At 34.8% G+C, this 6050-nt stretch overlaps 1 pseudogene; it reads left to right on the top strand.

Annotated features, from left to right (window-relative positions):
* Nucleotides 1-646: 646 nt before the first annotated feature.
* LOC116143789 lies at nucleotides 647-5500 on the top strand (annotated as a pseudogene).
* The last annotated feature ends 550 nt before the right edge of the window (nucleotides 5501-6050 follow it).

The raw sequence follows: 6050 nt of genomic DNA, 5'->3' as shown, positions 1-6050 counted from the left end.
TAGTGGAATTGAGAGTTGTAATTCACATAAGATACAAGATCTTGAGTGAATTAGGATAAAACCCAAATAAAGAAGTATGTGTATTATGGTTTTAGTGGGATTCTGACCCTTTAGAAGTTATCATGGACCAATAGGCCTGACTCTAAGTGGGCTAATAGTGATGCTCAATCTGGAGAAAGACTAGGTTAGGCCATGGGCTGCCCCATGACACAAATGCTGACGTAGGCTCCATTGGAATTGGGCCACGACCTTGAGCCCACATAATAGAAACTATCTGTTTGGGCTTTATAAGCCCAAGACGATTTTTGATCGGATTATTCAATTCTGAAACTCCTATAGAACAATATTAATAATAAACTTCCCAAATGATAAAATATTTATAATGAAATGTACCATGGAGTAGCAAGGAGCTGGCAGACAAGCATTGGAGACAGCTCATCAACATTTCAAGAACAAAACAGTAAACATCTCATAGTCCGCAATTAATCAACGGTACAAAGAGTAACAACTAACAAGACATATGATCTCTCGAACTCCTCACATGCCTGTCGCCTTATTCTGAGTATAATTACTTTCTCCCTTAATAATTTATATTAAATTATGAAATTAATTAATTTTAAATAAACCAAACAGGCAAACAAAAAACACCACTTGGGGAAGCAGATTTCAAAACTCATACAGACTGTTTTGTTTTGCTTTGTAAGAGTAACAGCGGCCTAAGGAAGAGGTCTCTAGGGTTGAATTCTGAAAGAAACGGTCTCGTTTGTTGCTGATGGGCGATGAGAAATCGACGATCGTGATGGCCAGTAGAGACCGGAGAGAGAAAGAGATCGAGAGTTACTAATTCCGGTCGCTGACTCGGTGACGATGACGGATCCTCTAAACCTTCTTCCCTCTTCTTCTTCTTCGCATCACGCTGGTCGCGAGGTCAACTCTTCCTTTTTCGTCTTCGTAAATTACATTTTGCATCTGTAGCTATATATTTGGAGATATTGTAGGATTTCGTTGTATCAGAGCTCAAGCACTTAAATGAATACAACTGCTTTAGCTTCAGATATATTGATTGGATTAGTGAATGGATGTCTTTTTTAGAAATTAGATGGCTTTTTTTTTTTATTGTTCATCCAGGTTTTGTTGAAAGAGTCATATAGTTGACTGTTGATATTCAACGGATGGATAGTTCTATTGTGTTTTGCATGACATTATCTGAATGGAGCTTCTAAAGTAAATGATAACATTTCAAAACAAATGAGTAATTCAGCAAAGTTTGTATTGGCCTCTACGAACACGTCTGTGTTGGAGAAATTATTATATAGGTCTGTTGTATCATGGTAGTTTTTGGACCATGAGTGTGTGTTAGCCATGTCATGTTCTGCATGTATATTTACACTCATTAATGCATTGTTCACATGGATATGATGCTTACTATCAATTATAAATTTGCTAATGCATCTTGTTTGTTCTCAGTTGACATGGAGTTAATATTCTATGAAATAGATGTACTTAGTAGTGTTAACCAATTTTCCCTCTCAGTGGTCTAATTTGGATTATTGGGTTTTACCTTCAAATGCTATGTAGAGCACCAAAGCCGCTCTAATAGTTTGTTTTTATCTGCCTGTTTTTATTTTCAATTTTTGTCTGACAAATTGTTTTATGTTTTGCTGTTACTCTGTAGACTTTTTACAAAGTTGTTAGGAGCGGGCTTCGAAGAAGTTCATGACAGGATGGTGCGTGATTTTTCCTTTATCTGCTTTGTTCTGTATAAGTAAATGAATATGCTTTACCTTTGACAGTTCTTTGGATATAAAAAAGATATCAATTGCTTAAAAGAATTTGGACCTTGCATGTTTTTCGTTTAAACTGGTAGTTATCTAGTATTGAAAATTTCCCACCTGCCGGGTTCCTTTGAAAGTTCTTTTGAGTAACAAAAAACCTGCAATATTAACCGATCTGTACTGTAGAAGTTTCCGGTACTAGATTTGATATTGTTATGAGTTTTTTAAATTATTGGCTTAAGAAGTTTGCAGGGCATTTAATGTGTGGCACAGAATGATAGGGGTTGGAAATTGGGCTGTGGGAATCTGTAGGAGCATGTCATGACAATCAAAGAGTTTCATTCTTCATTCAATTTTATTTTGACTGGGCTTTCTTAGAAATTTTGATCTTTGAAGAAATCCTATCCGTTGAATAGAGTACAGATGTATCAAAAACCATTCTTGAAGACTCGTTTTGCTAAGGCTGTGGAGGTTTCCTTTTATAAAGTTACTTCTTATGAGTTGCCTACTCGCCTACTCATTCGCCACATCTAGGATTTGACTTGTATCATTGATAGTATAGGAACTGAACCATTATGACAAGGAAAAAAGTGACACTTTTTGAATAAATGATATTTGGTTTTACTCTCGATGTTCATGTTAATGCATCAGTTGACTACTAAAACATCAGCCTCTTTCCCTTACATGTCATGAATTTCTGTTTCCATCAATAAGTGGTGGTTGCTTCTACTTTACATGAGGATTTAGGAACTTCAAACAATCCTAAAATTTGTGTCAAAAAGTAGTGGTCATGTGCTAAACCTTGTAAACCTTACTGCCATAGTTCCTTTCAGTTTATCCTAGCCACTATCCCACTGCAATGATTCTTCCTAAGAAGAATGCCCATATTTCGGTAATTTGTTTGCAAGAGGTAAATCGTTACTCCTATGACATTCCTTGTACTATGCTATTATCTTATCAAGTAGTGGGAGATGTTTTATGAGCTCCAACTCTGGATTTGGTAGGCTTGTGAATGACTTTGCCAGTTGAATTGGAATTTTTGAACTATAGTCCTTTCAAATTGAGCAAGGGAAGAATACCATGTGCAGTCATGAAACACCATTAGACTGAAATTTTTGAGATGCCTATTTCATTAAAATGGATTTGATAACAGTATGAATGCATGAAGTTGTCCTGGTGAGCAAGTGTTATTCCTTTGTGGACCTCCAATATGTTGCTAAATGAGTTTGTATTTTTGTAAGTTTAACTGTTGGCTGTTATAGTTCTTAGAATCATGATTGTTGGGCTGAATGAAATAGTTGCTCATTTTTTTCAGTGTGTTTTTGCAGTGTCATCCTTTTTCCAATAGCGGTTACTTTCTATATAAACTGGTGGTTTATTCACTTTGTGGATGGCTTTTTCTCTCCAATCTACGTTCAACTAGGAATTGATATATTTGGTAAGCCATGTTCTTTTATACACATTTCATATGTTGGCTAATGCAAAGCAACTCCTTTCCTGTCATTTACATGTGGCTGACTTGTACACTTCAGAGATTGCCTTGACAAATTCATTTTCTTTGCGGTAGCATGAAATTTGATCACTTAGGTTATGAATTGCTCAATTTTTCATATATTTCAATATGTGTGATGCAACAATTTTTGACCATTTTAATGGAATTAGAAATGTTGCCAGAAGAAGGGGAAAAAGATTTCATTTTTGTTAACTTGTCTGTTCAGATATTCAGGAAATTAGGACTTTTCTTTTCGTCTAGTCTATTCCATTTGATAGATTTCGTTTGACTATTCTATCTGTATTCTGATTTAAGTTGCTGAATAAATTGAACTCTACCTGTCTTATTTGATATCTGACTTGTTTTCCTTTAGGTCTTGGGTTTATAACTTCTGTGACGTTCATCTTCTTGGTTGGGGTGTTCATGTCGTCATGGCTGGGAACATCTGTTCTGAGTCTTGGTGAGTGGTTTATCAAAAGGATGCCATTTGTCGTCACTATCTATAATGCTTCGAAGCAAATTAGTGCTGCATATCACCAGGTGTGCATTCAGTTGATGACCTTCTTTGATTGGAATGATTTTTGGCATGAGGAATTTATGTCCATATCACTATATTACAGATCAAAACACGCAGGCCTTCAAGGAAGTGGCAATCATAAGGCATCCACGTATTGGTGAATATGCGTTTGGGTTCATACTTCATCTGTTGTCCTCCAGGTACACAAAAAGATTTTTCAGTGTGAAACTATCATATGGCATTGAATTAATAGATATATAATATGTATTTGCAATCTATAAAACCATTCTCCTGCAAAAATTTTATGGGCAATTGTGTTGGCATTACATTGTTTGTTGAATCTTGGGACTGTGCTGTGTGCTGAATCACGCTAGCTTCCAAACTCACTTATCTCATAGTATTGAAGCTCATAGGCTTAATACTGTCATTGTCAAATGTATAGTTCAAGGACAATCATCCTTTAATTATTAAGATGATGAATGATGAATGAACCTTATTACCATGTAAATTTTCATTTTGCATGTAAAGGCATTTTTTTCTTTGGCTTTCATAGAGCAGTCTCTCCTGGGCACTCACTAATGCATGCCTATGTACTTCTTTCTTTTCTGTCTTTTTTTTCCTTTCTAAAGTTTGGCACTTTTCTGCTATATATATTTAACTGGTTATTGGCTATCATTTGGTCACTGTTTGAAGAGAGCCAGGTTTGTTGGTTCAAATTTGTAGGGAGGATGCAATATTAACATCCTTCTCTCTCCCTTGAATGCAGAACTATTGGAGAGGAGGAGCTATGTTGTGTCTATGTTCCCACTAACCATCTTTACATTGGTGATATATTCCTCATAATACCAAGGATGTGATCAGACCGAATCTATCAGTTCGGGAAGGGATTGGTAAGGACTCAACTACATCTTAGCTACTGATTTAGAAATGCTAAGGTGGGGGAAGAAAGGAAGATTCCTTTCGCTCAGCAATATGCCATCTGCTGTTAATGGCCTTTGAGGACCTCTTTTAGAATTTTTCCCTTCTGATAGTAAGGGCATCAGAAACCTATGGCGCTCAGTGTGGTGCAGAACAGAAAGGATTTGTAATTGGGACTTTTTTGGTAGAGGGTGACTCAATCTTGAAGATAGAGTAACCTGTGTTGAGCATGTTAATGGTTTAGATGCTGAAATGTGAAGAAAGAAAATGAGAACATCCCTTAACATCCATTGAAATTCTTCTTTACTGTTACATTTAGTTCACTAAGATTTTGTTGCCTATTGCAGAAATTGTTGTTTCTGGCGGCATGTCGATGCCCCAGATCTTGTCAACTCTGGAAACCGTATGCCTGGATAGAAGGAGACCTAACAGAAGCTGATAGGTGTAGAGGTATTTTTTATTTTTATTTTTTATATTTCTTTGGTTTCAATCGTTTCTTCAGAATTAGAATGGCCAGTTGGTCAGATACGTTGTTAATGCAGGATGTCGAGTTAGATTACAATTTTTTTTTTTTTTTTTTTTTTTTTTTGGGGAGGATGGATTAGATTGTGATAGCATTTGTAAGTGTAACATTAATTTCTTTGTAGAAAGTAGAATTTAGTGTTTGTTTGGAAATATAGTTTGGTTGATAAATACAAGGACTTTTCTCGGCTTTGGATTGTAATATTTTCACAATTATAAGTGTTTTCGAGATGTGTACCGAACTGTATAATCTCACCTTAGTGGCGGTTTTTTCTTATTATGTTGTACGTATCAAATGTTTTATAGAGTACACTAACTGTTCACCGATAAAATGAGGAAAAAAAAATTGGGGTTGGAGTTTGGACTATAGTGTGTAGGATTTATTTGAAGACAAAGTGTGTCATAAAATTCAATGATTTATCAATATATCTTTAATGAAAATAAGAGTTATATTACTAGTATATAGAGTAGATTATGTTAGACTGATAGTTTAAATGGATCTAACATTGAGTCTAACATTTAATAGTATGGTTTAATAACTTAATTAAACCATATTAAATTATGTTAGATGATGTTGGATTTGACAGTCTAATGAATTATGGTTATTTTGTTCTTTTATTTTTTTATTGAGGACAAATAAGTTAAGTCATGTGTATTTATGTTTATATCTGTCCATAAAAAATCTCAAATTTTGAGAATTAAGAGTAGTAAAGCCGCTTATATGTGAAAATATTTCAAAATTGAAAATTCTAAAAAAAAAAAAAAAAAAACCATTGTATTCTAAATTTATAGCCGGATGTGCTTTTAATATAAAGCTATATTCGAT

Source organism: Pistacia vera, unplaced genomic scaffold (assembly GCF_008641045.1).
Source record: "Pistacia vera cultivar Batoury unplaced genomic scaffold, PisVer_v2 Contig432, whole genome shotgun sequence".
Taxonomy (NCBI): domain Eukaryota; kingdom Viridiplantae; phylum Streptophyta; class Magnoliopsida; order Sapindales; family Anacardiaceae; genus Pistacia; species Pistacia vera.
Note: the sequence above shows the minus strand (reverse complement) of the source record. Positions and strands in the feature narration are given on the sequence as shown.